Source organism: Bos indicus x Bos taurus, chromosome 1, assembly GCF_003369695.1.
Source record: "Bos indicus x Bos taurus breed Angus x Brahman F1 hybrid chromosome 1, Bos_hybrid_MaternalHap_v2.0, whole genome shotgun sequence".
NCBI lineage: Eukaryota > Metazoa > Chordata > Mammalia > Artiodactyla > Bovidae > Bos > Bos indicus x Bos taurus.
Window position 1 is genome coordinate 52,761,362 of NC_040076.1, and position 13,507 is coordinate 52,774,868.

A 13,507-nucleotide genomic window follows, 5' to 3' on the forward strand; every position below is an offset into this window, starting at 1 on the left:
ATCACTGGCTATATGACAACTACTGAAAAAAATTATTTGCTCCTTTTACATAACCCACTTTTAGTTGGGATGAGGTAAGAAACAAATGACTTATTTACAGGGAGATCTCTAGTGCAGATGGTGGTGGTAATCAGTTTGTGGCTCATTATCATTAAGCCCTTTATTATTTCCCTTCATCCTCATTCTTTATTCCCATAAGTCCTCTGCTGTCATTGGCAAGCATTCTAATCAATTTACTGTCTATATTTTTTAATGTGTTCTTATAAAATGTGTTCTGTTTTGCAGACATATATTAACTTACAGAAATGGTTTTTCTCAATCCATCTTCCTCTATTTCATATGAGAATTAGTTTTAAAGAGTTTTAATTTGACTATGTTGTAACCAGTTGTCCTCTGGAAAGATTTCACTCATCACTTTCCCATCATCCATTCTTGAGGATCCCTGTATTCACACATTCTTGCCAATATTTGACAGTCATCCGGCTTTCTATTTCCAGGCTAATAGGTGTAAAATAATATCTTTTCTTAATTTACATTCCTTTGATTATTAATGAGTTTGAGCACCTTGTTATATAGTTGCTAGCTTTTGCATTTTCTGTAAATAGCTTGTGGGTATATAGTTTGCACAATCCTTTTTTCTTTGGTGTTTCTGTCTCTTTATTGTACATTCTAGATGTTAATTTCTTGTTTCAGATCCTACAAACTTCTTTGGAGGAACATATTTAAGTACTTTTACTATCCAGGTCCTAAAATTAGAAACTCAAATTTCATAATTTTTGGTGAAAGTGTACCAAGAAGAAAATTATAGTAATTGGTTCTTCTATCAGTCGGGATATATTAGATCATGTTTCAGTACCATACATTCCCATATCTTTATGGTTTAAACAGGCAGCATGCCTGAGTGAGAAAGAAATATGTCAAGTGTGGATCACCAGAGGGCTTCTGCTTGTCACAATAACTGAGGGACTGTCAATCAGACCCCCTCCCCCCGCCCTCCCCCGCCACCAGCATTGCTGGATGCTGAGACAAAGAAGAAGAAAGAATTCTGGAGCGTTTAGTGCCAACAAATATTGGCCAGGAGTTGGTCATTTCAGTTTAGTTAGTCGCTCAGTCATGTCCGACTCTTTGCAACCTCGTGGACTAAAGCACGCCAGGCCTCCACGTCCATCAACAATGCCCGGAACTTCCTCAAACTCATGTTCATCGAGTCGGTGATACCATCCAACCATCTCATCCTCTGTCGTCCCCTTCTCCTGCCTTCAATCTTTCCCAGCATCAGGGTCTTTTCAAATGAGTCAGTTCTTCACATCAGGTGGCCAAAGTATTGGAGCTTCAGCTTCAGCATCAGTCCTTCCAATGAATATTCAGGACTGATTTCCTTTAGGATGGACTGGCTGGATCTCCTTGCTGTCCAAGGGACTCTTAAGAGTCTTCTCCAACACCACAGTTCAAAAGCATCATCAATTCTTCGGTGCTCAGCTTTCTTTATAGTCCAACTCTCACATCCATACATGACTACTGGAAAAACCATAGCCTTGACTAGATGGACCTTTGTTGGCAAAGTAATGTCTCTGCTTTTTAATAAGCTGTCTAGGTTGGTCATAACTTTTCTTCCAAGGAGCAAGCGTCTTTTAATTTCATGGCTGCAGTCACCATCTGCAGTGATTTTGGAGCCCCCCAAAATAAAGTCTGACACTGTTTCCACTGTTTCCCCATCTATTTGCCATGAAGTGATGGGACCAGATGTCATGATCTTTGTTCTCCGAATGCTGAGTTTTAAGCCAACTTTTTCACTCTCCCCTTTCACTTTCATCAAGAGGCTCTTTAATTCTTCTTCACTTTATGCCATTAGGGTAGTGTCATCTGCATATCTGAGCTTATAGATATCTCTCCTGGCAATCTTGATTCTAGCCTGTGCTTCCTCCAGCCCACTGTTTCTCAGGATGTACTCTGCATATAAGTTAAATAAGCAGTGTGACAATATACAACCTTCACTTCTTTTCCTATTTGGAACCAGTCTGTTGTTCCATGTCCAGTTCTAACTGCTGCTTCCTGACCTGCATACAGAGTTCTCAGGAGGCAAGCAAGGTGGTCTGGTATTCCCATCTCTTGAAGAATTCTCCACAGTTTGTTCTGATCTACACAGTCAAAGGCTTTGGTGGAGTCAATAAAGCAGAAGTAGATGTTTTTCTGGAACTCTCTTGCTTTTTTGATGATCCAACAGATGTTGACAATTTGATCTCTGGTTCCTCTGCCTTTTCTAAATCCAGCTTGAACATCTGGAAGTTCTTGGTTCACATACAGTTGAAGCCTGTCTTGGAGAATTTTGAGCATTACTTTGCTAGAGTGTGAGATGAGTACAATTGTGCAGTAGTTTGAGCATTCTTTGGTGTTGCCTTTCTTTGGGATTGGAATGAAAACTGACCTTTTCCAGTCCTGTGGCCACTGCTGAGTTTTCCAAATTTTCTGGCATATTGAATGCAGCACTTTCACAGCATCATCTTTTAGGATTTGAAATAGCTCAACTGGAATTCCATTGCCTCCACTAGCTTTGTTCGTAGTGATGCTTCCTAAGACCCACTTGACTTCGCATTTCAGGATATCTGGCTCTGGGTAAGTGATCACACCATCGTGATTATCTGGATCATGAAGATCTTTTGTATAGTTCTTCTGTGTATTCTTGCCACCTCTTCTTAATAGCTTCTGCTCCTGTTAGGTCCATACCATTTCTGTCCTTTATCGAGCCCATCTTTGCATGAAATGTTCCCTTGGTATCTCTAATTTTCTTGAAGTCTTCAGTAGTCTTTCCCATTCTATTGTTTTCCTCTATTTCTTTGCACTGATTGCTGAAGAAGGCTTTCTTATCTCTCCTTGCTATTCTTTGGAACTCTGCATTCAAATGTATATCTTTCATTTCTCCTTTGCCTTTCACTTCTCTTCTTTTCTCAGCTATTTGTAAGGCCTCCTCAGACTGCCATTTGCTTTTTTGCATTTCTTTTTCTTGGGGATGGTTTTGCTCCTTGTCTACTGTACAACGTCATAAACCTCCATCCATAGTTCATCAGGCACTCTGTCTATCAGACCTAGTGCCTTAAATCTATTTCTCACTTCCACTGTATAATCGTTACGGATTTGATTTCGGTCATACCTGAATGGTCTAGTGGTTTTCCCTACTTTCTTCAATTCAAGTGTGAATATAGCAATAAGGAATTCATGATCTGAGCTACAGTCAGCTCCTGGTCTTGTTTCTGGTCATTGGTCATTTGTCATTTACCCATTTCTAAAAGGTCCAGGAAGTATAATACTGTTTTTATGAGAAATAATCAAGATGGAAATAGTAAAAATCTCTATTATCTGTCTTTCTGGCCATCAGATATGCAGGTCACCCTTTCTTTCTTGCAGCCAGAACACATTCCATCTTTCTTGAGAGATACTATGCAAAGTTTACTTTCAGTCAGTGCATCAAACTCAAAGCCCAGAATCTCTAAGTAATAAATAGAATTCTTTTCATCAGGTCTAGTTATGGCCCTTCATTATCTGGAAACCTATGAACTAAGAGGAAAATGTATTAATTTCTCACACAATCATTATACTTTGGTGGAAAAAAGAAAGGATAACTGAAACAAATAATTCTGTTCAGGTTGGGAAAGAATGGGAAATTTGAAAGTCAATGGCAGTTTAAAGATCTCCCTGGGAATGTGTTGTTTCTATTCTTTATCAGTGGATTGAGGATATTTCTAATTAGAGCTCAATTTTGCTTTGTGGAAAGGACTTCCAAGTTCATTTTTCCAAGGTCCTTGGCTTAGGCCCTGGGAAGTTTCTCCATTGTATCCGGCAGCTACATTTGAAAAGAACATTTGAGAATATATCTTCTTTGGAGATGAAGAAGCTTTCTCAGCTTGTGCTTTAGGGCCAAGAATCATTTTAAGTTTCAAATAATCATCGAATTTTGGTCTAGTCTTATGGTTCTTTGGACTAAAACTACACATTTAATTGAATCCTCATCTGTTTGATTCCATTCAGCAGCATGTGCCAATAGACATCCACAATAATTTTCAGTGCTGGGCTAAGTTCAATTAAATGCACAGCTTGAACCCGTGAAGATTTGGTGGGAGAATCATAGCTTTGTCTGTTTTCACTGAGTCATTTTGTCCTCTTAAAAATGATGTAGTGGTTGCCACAACCTTAAATAGATCTATGGTTTCTGATAATTATAACCATTCAGAAGTTTTCAGTTTCAGCCAAGCTTTTGGTTTAGTTCTGGCTATAAGGCTAAATTTTAATAAACCTTTCTTTTGGATCAGATGTCTTCTTATTTTTATCTTTTATCAGTTGGGGGAGAAGCATTGCCTTTCTTAACCCTGCAAGTCTTGGACTTTCTGGATCTGCTCTGTTCCCTTTCATGCATTCTTATAAATCAGCTAGCTCTTTCCCCAAGTTAAATAATTTCATCTATTTATTGTTTGTTGGCAGATATAACCTATGGTAATTAAAATTCTGTCTTCTAACCTCTTCGCTCTGTTTTCTAACCTCTTCTAACTTCTTGATGCAAGTGTATCAAGCATGTACATTACATACCTTCCAAGTATCACAGGTGACAGCTTCACCAAGTGTTTCACTTCTGTATAATATGGACTGTTACTCTTTCAGCTGCCAAAGTTAATTTTCTTTCTATCTAGCTCCTAGTCCAATGACAAATAATTTGAGATTTTTGTTAGGTGATATTTCCTTTTCTAAATACTTATATAATGATCTGGATATTCTTCTAAGATGAATGACTAATGTAACAGGTAACTTTGAGGTTCTGCTGCTTAATGGACTGTCTCCCTCTGGATACTGAATTAGAAGGAGGGAACAATTAATTGGTTCATTTTCTCTTAGGTTCATATTTCTAAGTCAGTTACCAAACATAATGTGCAGTTCAGTCAGTCATGTCCGACTCTTTGCTACCCCATGGACTATAGGACACCAGGCTTCCCTGTCCATCAACAACTCCCAGAACTTGCTCAAACTCATGCTCATTGAGTCGGTGATGCCATCTAACTATCTCATCCTCTGTCGTCCCCTTCTCCTCCTGCCTTCAGTCTTTCCCAACATCAGGGTCTTTTCTAGTGAATCAGTCCTTAGCATCAGGTGGCCAAAGTATTGGAGTTTCATTGTCAGCATCAACCTTCCAATGAATATTCAGGACCAATTTCCTTTAGGATAGACTGGTTGGATCCCCTTGCAGTCCAAGGGCCTCTCAAGAGTCTTCTCCAACACTACAGTTCTAATCATCAATACTTGGGCACTCAGCCTTTTATGGTCCAACTCTCACATCTATACATGACTACTGGAAAAATCACAACTTTGACTAGATGGACCTTTCTTGGCAAAGTAATGTCTCTGCTTTTTAATAAGCTGTCTAGGTTGGTCATAACTTTTCTTCCAAGAAGCAAGCATCTTTTAATTTCATGGCTGCAGTCACCATCTGCAGTGATTTTGGAGTACCCCCCCGACACACACACAATAAAGTCTCTCACTGTTCCCATTGTTTTCCCATGTATTTGTGGTGAAGTTATGGGACTAAATGCCATCATCTTAGTTTTTTTGAATGTTGAGTTTTAACACAACTTTTTCACTCTCCTCTTTCACTTTTATCAAGAGGCTCTTTAGTTCCTCTTCACTTTCTGCCATAGGGGTGGTGTCATTTGCATATCTGAGGTTGTTGATATTTCTCCTGGCAATCTTGATTCCAGATTGTGCTTCATCCAGCCTGGCATTTTGCATGATATATTCTGCATATAAGTTCAATATAATGTTCAAGTAACAGTAAGTATAAATATCTAAGTCATCAGTATCTAATATTAAGATATTGAATATCTGTTTCCCCCTGTTACAAATTGTTACAGATAAGGATATTTCTCATATGATTTACCTTCTTGCCTGATCCTTTCACACAGGTAGAAATAATAAATGGGTAACTTGGTTTTACCTGTCCTTTTCTGATATGCTTGCATAGTCAGAATTTTTCAAGGTATTGTGTTGAGGCTACTCAGGCTCCAGCTTCGTGTGTTTGTTCTTTCAAGGGATCCTTGAATAATTTTAGACACTAATGTTTTGAAGTACCGATTTGGAGGAGGTAGAAAAATGAATGATGCTCCTCTACTCTGGGGGTGGGGGTGGGCAACAGACTCTTCCATAAGACCTCAGGGAGCTGATACCAGCTTCATGTTTAGAATTTGTTGGGCGTTAAGTCTCAGACCCGTCCTGACTCCCAGGGCATGAGAGATGGATGAAGAGGATAAAGAAGTCTGGATAGGCTAGAGAGGGCCAAGGGGGTGACAGAAGATGAGATGGCTGGATGGCATCACCAACTCAATGGACGTGAATTTAAGCAAACTCTGGGAGACAGTGGAAGACAGAGGAGCCTGGTGTGCTGTAGTCCATTGAGTCACAAAGAGTCAGACACAGCAACTGAACAAACCCAACAACAAGTGCTTTGTATGTTTTGGCCTAAGGAGTTACAGCTATCATGTGTACCTTGGGGGCTAGGAAAAGGTATCTTATGATCTTGAGAAAATCTAGGACATATGCCTTTGGTCTTTATATCTCTCCTTTTGAAGGTCTTACTGAGGTTTTTGCACCTGGTAGGCATGTGTCAGGGCAGAGTTGTATAGGGTTTATGAGTCAGGCTGCTACATGGTGGTATAAACCAGGTCAGCAGTCATGGAATCTCCAGGGCCAAGGTGGAAAGTAACTCCAAGTCTAGTCTGTGGCTGTCAAGAGAGTGTGTTTACATCAACTTCTTGATGGCTTTTGCTGTCTTTAATATCAAGCCAGCCCAAGTCCCCTTGCCTAGTTCAATACTGCCTCTGTAGTACCTTAAATATTGGAGGTAAGGAAACTTGGCGCCCTTTTCTAGGGTGACTGTAGTAGGTGCTAATGGAAACAGTTCTGTCCTGGTTGGTCCCCAAGTGTATTCAGTTTTGTTTGCCCAGTTCTTGGTCAGTGTAGAGTCAGGCCAATAGTGGTTCTGGATATCTTATTCAGATGATTTGGGGCAGAAATATCTACTTCACTCAGTTGCCTGCTTCCTCTGAGGATCTTGAATCAGCAGTTGACTTGCAGTTGAATGTCATTTTAAGGTCTCCAGTAGTTGTAAATTTCTAGTTATGTTAAGAATATTTCCACTTTTACAGAGAGTTTGGGATTAATAAGAGCAGTGAAGTTTTCTGAATTAAGGACAACGCCTTTCATAAACTATGAATAATTGCTCCCCACCAAAATGTCTTTCCCTATCAGTGGATGGGGATAAATGTTAGGCTGACCTAGGTAGAAGTTATGAAAACTTAGTCTCTCTTTTTAAATTATGCTCACTGCAATTGCTGTGTCTTGGACCATCCAGAAAATAAATATTCTATTACTACTACTACATATTCACCTATGGGGTAAACCGTTTTATAAAATTTGTTTGGAGATGTTCAACTAATCCTGTCATTTGTAGTTTCAGTCTGTATTACCTTTGTCATTTTTTTTAGCATTATGCTAATTACAGATTGGAGCATAAACTGGGCATATCCTCTCTTCTAGGAAAGGTTTCCCATTAATATTTAATATTAGAAGCAATTTGTCTCAATTATAATTAACTGTTTCATGGAGGATTTTAGCAAGGTTCTTTGCAAGTTATCTGGTGACACCAGACATCTTTCCTTGATTTCACAGATTTTTCATGACTTTTAAAATGTGATGACTTCTATTTTTGCCCAGATTTTGAGGTCTAATTTTATGCTTCTATTGTGGACTCCTTGGACTTCTGCATAAGTTTTTTCCTTTCTGTTCTGTAAGAGAGTGCATTTGTACTAGAACTTTTGTTAACACCACCTATTAAGAATGGTGGTATACTATGGTTGTCTTTTTTATTATAGGCTTCTATCTTGATGATAGCAACTTTCTCAGGTAGAAAATCTTAGGGTTTCCATAGCATTTCAAAGTCCTGAACTATTTGGAATGAACTTCCAAAATCGTATCAGTAATGTGTGTGTATCATATTTATTGGCAATTTAACATGCCCTTTGTATGACTACAAGTTCGACTATTTGAGCTGATTTGGCTTCTTTTAAGGGATTGGGTTCTATGAGAGAGTCTAGAGTAATTGCTTATCCAACAATACCATTCTGGTATTATTACCTTTCACTTTTAAAATAAAACTTATCAATAACAAAAAAGTGTGAATCTGATATGGGCATATCCCAAAGATCTGTTCTACGATGGATGCTTTTCAAAGTATAGAAGAACCATGTGGTTCTCTTTCATTAGGTAAGGTTAATCATGTTGCTGGACTAAGGATGCTAAATCAGTAGATATGAAAATGAAGGGAAAAAAATAACAATATTTCATAATTGTTTCAGCATCAATAGAAAGTGCTAGATGTTTTCTGTTAGTAGTAGGGGCTGTGCTGCATGTAGTATCATCAGATTTATAGTTGACTGTTAGTTCAGAACCTCTGGGAAAGCAAATGTCAAGAAGTGCAGGATCTTCAGGTGTAGTCAACTACAGTGTTTAGACTGTGATCTAGGTCTGATACTTGTAAAAGAAGGAGAATTAAGAACAAAGCACTTCAAACTAGGTAAGTGTCAGAGAAAGTCATTTGGTCAACCTAACAGGGAGCTCTGGAGCAAAGAATGCCCTTTAAGGAAAAATGGCCAGGATCTTATACCAGAGTGCCTGAGCACAACCTGCCTGAGGAGATTTGAGTGCTGTGATAGATTTCAAAAGCACAGTCCTTGGAAGTTGTCAGCCAACTGTACTCCTTGTGGCAAGTTTTCTCTTTACAGGAGGTGCTAATGGAACTTTGGGCTTCCCTGGTGGCTCAGATGGTAAAGAAAAATCTGTCCTCAACACAGGAGACCTGGGTTCTATCCCTGAGTCAGGAAGATCCCTTGGAGAAGGGAATGGTAACCCACTTCAGTATTTTTGCCTGGAGAATTCCATGGACACAGGAGCCTGTTGGGCTATGGTCCATGGGATTGCAAAGAATTGGACTTGACTATGTGAGTTTCACTTTCAATGCAACTATACATTGCTGTCATAGTCCACACTTGTTCAGGAGATGGCTTCTCCAGGCTTCCCATGGGCTTCGCTGCCTGAGTGGGGACTTGGAGTAACCATAGCTTTACCATTGCATTTGATCTTGTGGCTTTAATTGGTAAGGTGAATCCTAGCTGATGGTCCAGATAGCTTTACCATTGCATAGCTTTACAATAGCTTTACCATTGCATTTGATAACTGTACCATAGCTTTACCATTGCATTTGATCTTGTGGCTGTAACTGGTAAGGTGAATCCTAGCTGATGGTCCAGATCTCTTAGACTGTGTTTGGACAGAGGGCCTTATTAAGTGAGGATATTGTTAGCTGTCCTTTAGGCAAAATTATAGAGAAATTTTGTCTGTTTCACATGAATGCAAGTGTTCTATTCTCATACCTGGTTGGATCAGAAAAAAAAATGTTATGTCTCTGGTTGTGTGCCATGTACCTGAGGCCTTATTAATCTGCTCTAGCAATGAAACCACATTCAGCACAATGGCTGTGACAGGAGCTACTAGTTGGTGAGCTTGCCGTGGTCTATAGACACTCTTTGGATGCACTCGGTTTCTCTAGGATCAGAGTGGCAAATTAAATAGAAATAGAATAGGGACCACCACCCTTGTATTCTTTTTGGAATATGATATTGTTGTATATTTACTATTACATGTAGTGTAAAATTATTTCAGAGACTTCCCCCCTGTTATAGCTCCTACCCCTAGGACAAGGACCCATTATGGGGGTTATGCTAACTGACAAATATGTCAATCCTAATTATCTGTTTGAGGACTAAGAAACTGATGATGTGTGGTTCTGCAAACCAAGTAGATGTACCGTAATCCATTATCCGTAATCAGTGTAATCCATTTCTTACCTGGAATTTGCATGTCCCCCTCTAACAGAGGAACCTTGACTGTGTTTTCTTATTATCAGTGTTCATAAAAATCTTATGCCCCAAAGTCTTGGGATATCTGGGTATTCTCCTTTCCCCTGTGTTCAAGTAAATGGCCATATTTTTCTTTGGAAAATAACTAGTGGAATCTTCACAGTACATATCTACTATGGTTTTGAGAAGTCCTTCATCCTGAGGACTCAACCACCTCTTCAGTCAGTAAGTTCCAGGAAAACCTGATTGAGTTTGGGAACTACACAGAAGAATGTGACTTTTAAAAGAGATGACTGCATTCAGCTTTCTGCTTTTCCATTCTTACCTTATTTTGTTTGTATGTGGTAGCAGCATCCTTACTAACTGCTGGTCTGTTTTGTCTGTAGGCACTGCAATCCCCTGTGGGATAAGCCCCTTAGCCACCCTTCTAAATTTGCTGGTTGTTAAGGTAATTTGGGGGTCTCTGGTTTATGGTATTTAAGCACCACCACCTCTCTCCTATTTTTGCCCATGAACCCCATTGCTATGAATGAGCCAAACCCTAATACCGCCTTTCCTACTCTTAGCTCTGACCTGATGAGGTTTTTTTGTTGTTTGTTTATTTTTGCTGGTAATGCCTGTGAAATATAAAGAGGAAAGTAAGCAGGAATAGGGAAAGCCTTCTGACTATGATGCAGATCTGACATTTATGAAACAGGTCAGGGAATGAAGGACAGATTGGACAGGAAAAGTGTGAGGCTGAGGTGTCTTGAGTTTGACAGAGAGCTCCAGAGCAAAGACAGCATCACAGAATGCTGGCATTGGCCAGAAGTAATCACATTCCAGTACTGCTGTTTTTCTGTCATTGGCTGGGAGCTGTCTGGGGAGGATTATCTTTGGCCCAAACACAACAGTAGATCCTGAAGATGCTACAGCTAGAGATTGTCAGTGGCTTGTATTCCTTGTTATAGGTTCTCCCTGAAAGGGAGATCTGAGCAATGTGCTTTTGTACTTTTATGCTGCCAAATTAGATGTGGGCTAGAGGCTAGACCTTACTTTTTACATTTCAGACCTTTTGTCTGTGATCATTTCCCTTCTTTTTGAATCACATTCATTAGAATTTACTTAATGAATTTATTCTGGTTGTAAAAAAACAGAATAATTTAATATCTTTTTTCTTCAAAATGTCTTTAGGTATGAATTGATGTTATCTTACATATATTATTTCTCCATCTTCTACTTTCCATGATAGTCTTTTAAGAGTTCAACCATTATTCTGGTGCCTTTATTTTATAGGCTGTCTTTCAACTTCTCTCTGACTAACTTCAAAATCTACCTTTCTTTAATACTTATGATGTGTCAATGTATGGTTTTATTTTTTTCTGCTTCAGACTTTTAGGAAATCTTGATATTTTAATACTTATAAAAATTATCAGCCATTATCCATCTCTTCCTCAGGTTCTCATGTCCTTCTGGAACTCCAGTTAGACATTCTATTCTATTCTATTCATTCTGTTCTCCATGTCTCTTGCTGTCTCCCTTATATTTATGTATCAGTCCTTCTAAGATGCATTTTGGGTTTTTTTTTTTTTTCAAATTATACCTCCAGTGTAGACAGAGCAAATAAAATTAGCTTTTTAATTCATACTCTGAACTTTACATTTTATGCACTATATTCCTTTATACATATTCTGTTTGATTGTGTTTTAAATCTCTTAGTTCTTATTCTTTGAAATCTCTTGTTCCTAGCTCATTCTCAAAGATCTCGTTTCTTTAAATATATTTGCTTTTTGTTCTCATTGATAATTCTGATATTTGAAATGTTTATGGGTCTATTTCTGACAGTTCTTACTCATAATATGTTTTCATTATTACTTTGTGATTTGTCTTTTGGTATGTGTAAGGAGGTGCTCAGTTTTCTTGGAGTTTTATCTGTGGGAATTCTTAAGAGTTCTGGGTGATTGTTAAGTTCCTATAGAGGATTGATATTTTCTTATCTTAGTATCCTGGAGGTACAACGAATCCAGTACAACTGCAAATTAGTTTTGTGCTTCGGGTTTCCTTGGACTACACAGGTAGCTTGAGTGTTGACAGTGAACTTGACAACAAGTTGATGTTTGTATGTTCTCTGGGAGACATTTGTTTTTATTTTCCCTTCACCTAGCACCATGTTTGAAAGGCATGTTTTCTTGATGTCATCTTTTAGGGCAGTGTTCTTTTTTTACCTTATATTCTGAAGGAGTCAAAATTTTATGCAGGATATTCTATTAGAGTATTAGGATATTTTGTTAGAATACTAGGGCTTTCCTGGTGGCTCAGAAGGTAAAGAATCTGCCCACAGTGCAGGGGACCCAGGTTTGATCCCTAGATCAGGAAGACCCCCTAGAGAAGGGAATGGCTACCCACTCCAGTATTCTTGCCTGGAGAATCCCATGGGCAGAGGAGCCTGGTGGACTGCAGTCCATGGGATCTCAAAGAGTTGGGCATGACTGAGTGACTAACACTTGTTCTATTAGATTCCCTAACTAGATGGGACATAGGACTTAGTTCTTCCTCATTTTCGCTCACAAAGAATCTCTTTGAGACTCTCTAGGGTTCCTCAGAAACTGACAGGTCAAGAAATGGATTTGGTGCCTATTTATTCAACATTCCTGGTTTTAAGTAATTTGAGGGAATTTTTTCTTATGTTCCTTAATTTTGTCTATTGACATTTTATAGAAGATTTTTAAAATATTTACATAAATTCTTAGATTAGGTTGTGAATGGTTGTTTAGGATATTTAATCTACCATACTTCTCAAACTGCAAATATTGATAGCTCTTTATTATACACTTTATTTAATTCCAACCTCCCCCCAAATATTTCTTATTCAAATTGCATATTTTCATAATTAGATCCTTTAAATAAAATCAACATTCAATAAAAATCTAACTTGCCCAAAAGTACTCCTGGGAGGAAAGCTCCCAGTGAAGGAGAAGGAAAAAAGTTAACTAGTTCAGGGAAAATAACCTGTTTGTCCCCAAATATTTCCTTTATTAAAGCCAACTTGCTGCTTTCCTTTGTTATCTAACACAAACTGCTGTTAACAAAATTTATTGCTTTCTGGTTTACCTGTTGTACTTCTAGAACCTTCATGTTTCTATTGATCTTCTGTCGTCTTCTCCTTTCTATCCCCACAGGCTATTTTGAATGCTCTTATTGTAAGGCAACATTCAATCCATTGAAAAGTAGAAATATGTATTTCTGAGGTACCCAGTTACATTATTTTTCCTGTGCTAGATTCTAAAAGACTAAACAATTTTCACTGAACTCTGAAAAACCTTAGCCTCAATTTCCTCTCCAGTTCTTACTAAACCAAATTGTCCCCTCAACGGCTGCTAAACCAATCTTGATGTCCTTGCATTTTCTTCTGTGATTATTAATAACACAACCTCAGTTTTCTCATACCCTTCAAGAACTTTCATAATGAAATTGACCTTCCTTAATATAGCCTATAAAAATCTTTTAAGTGTCTTGTCCCCCTAGAACACTCAGCTTGAGCACTCATCATAAGTTTTAAAAATAAATGCTTGAGTTAA

The 13,507-nt window shown here is 38.4% G+C and overlaps 1 protein-coding gene across 7 annotated transcripts in view; it reads left to right on the forward strand.

Annotated features, from left to right (window-relative positions):
- Nucleotides 1-13,507, forward strand: part of HHLA2 (HERV-H LTR-associating 2) — a 157,172-nt gene that overhangs the window by 21,359 nt on the left and 122,306 nt on the right. The window lies entirely within an intron of this gene.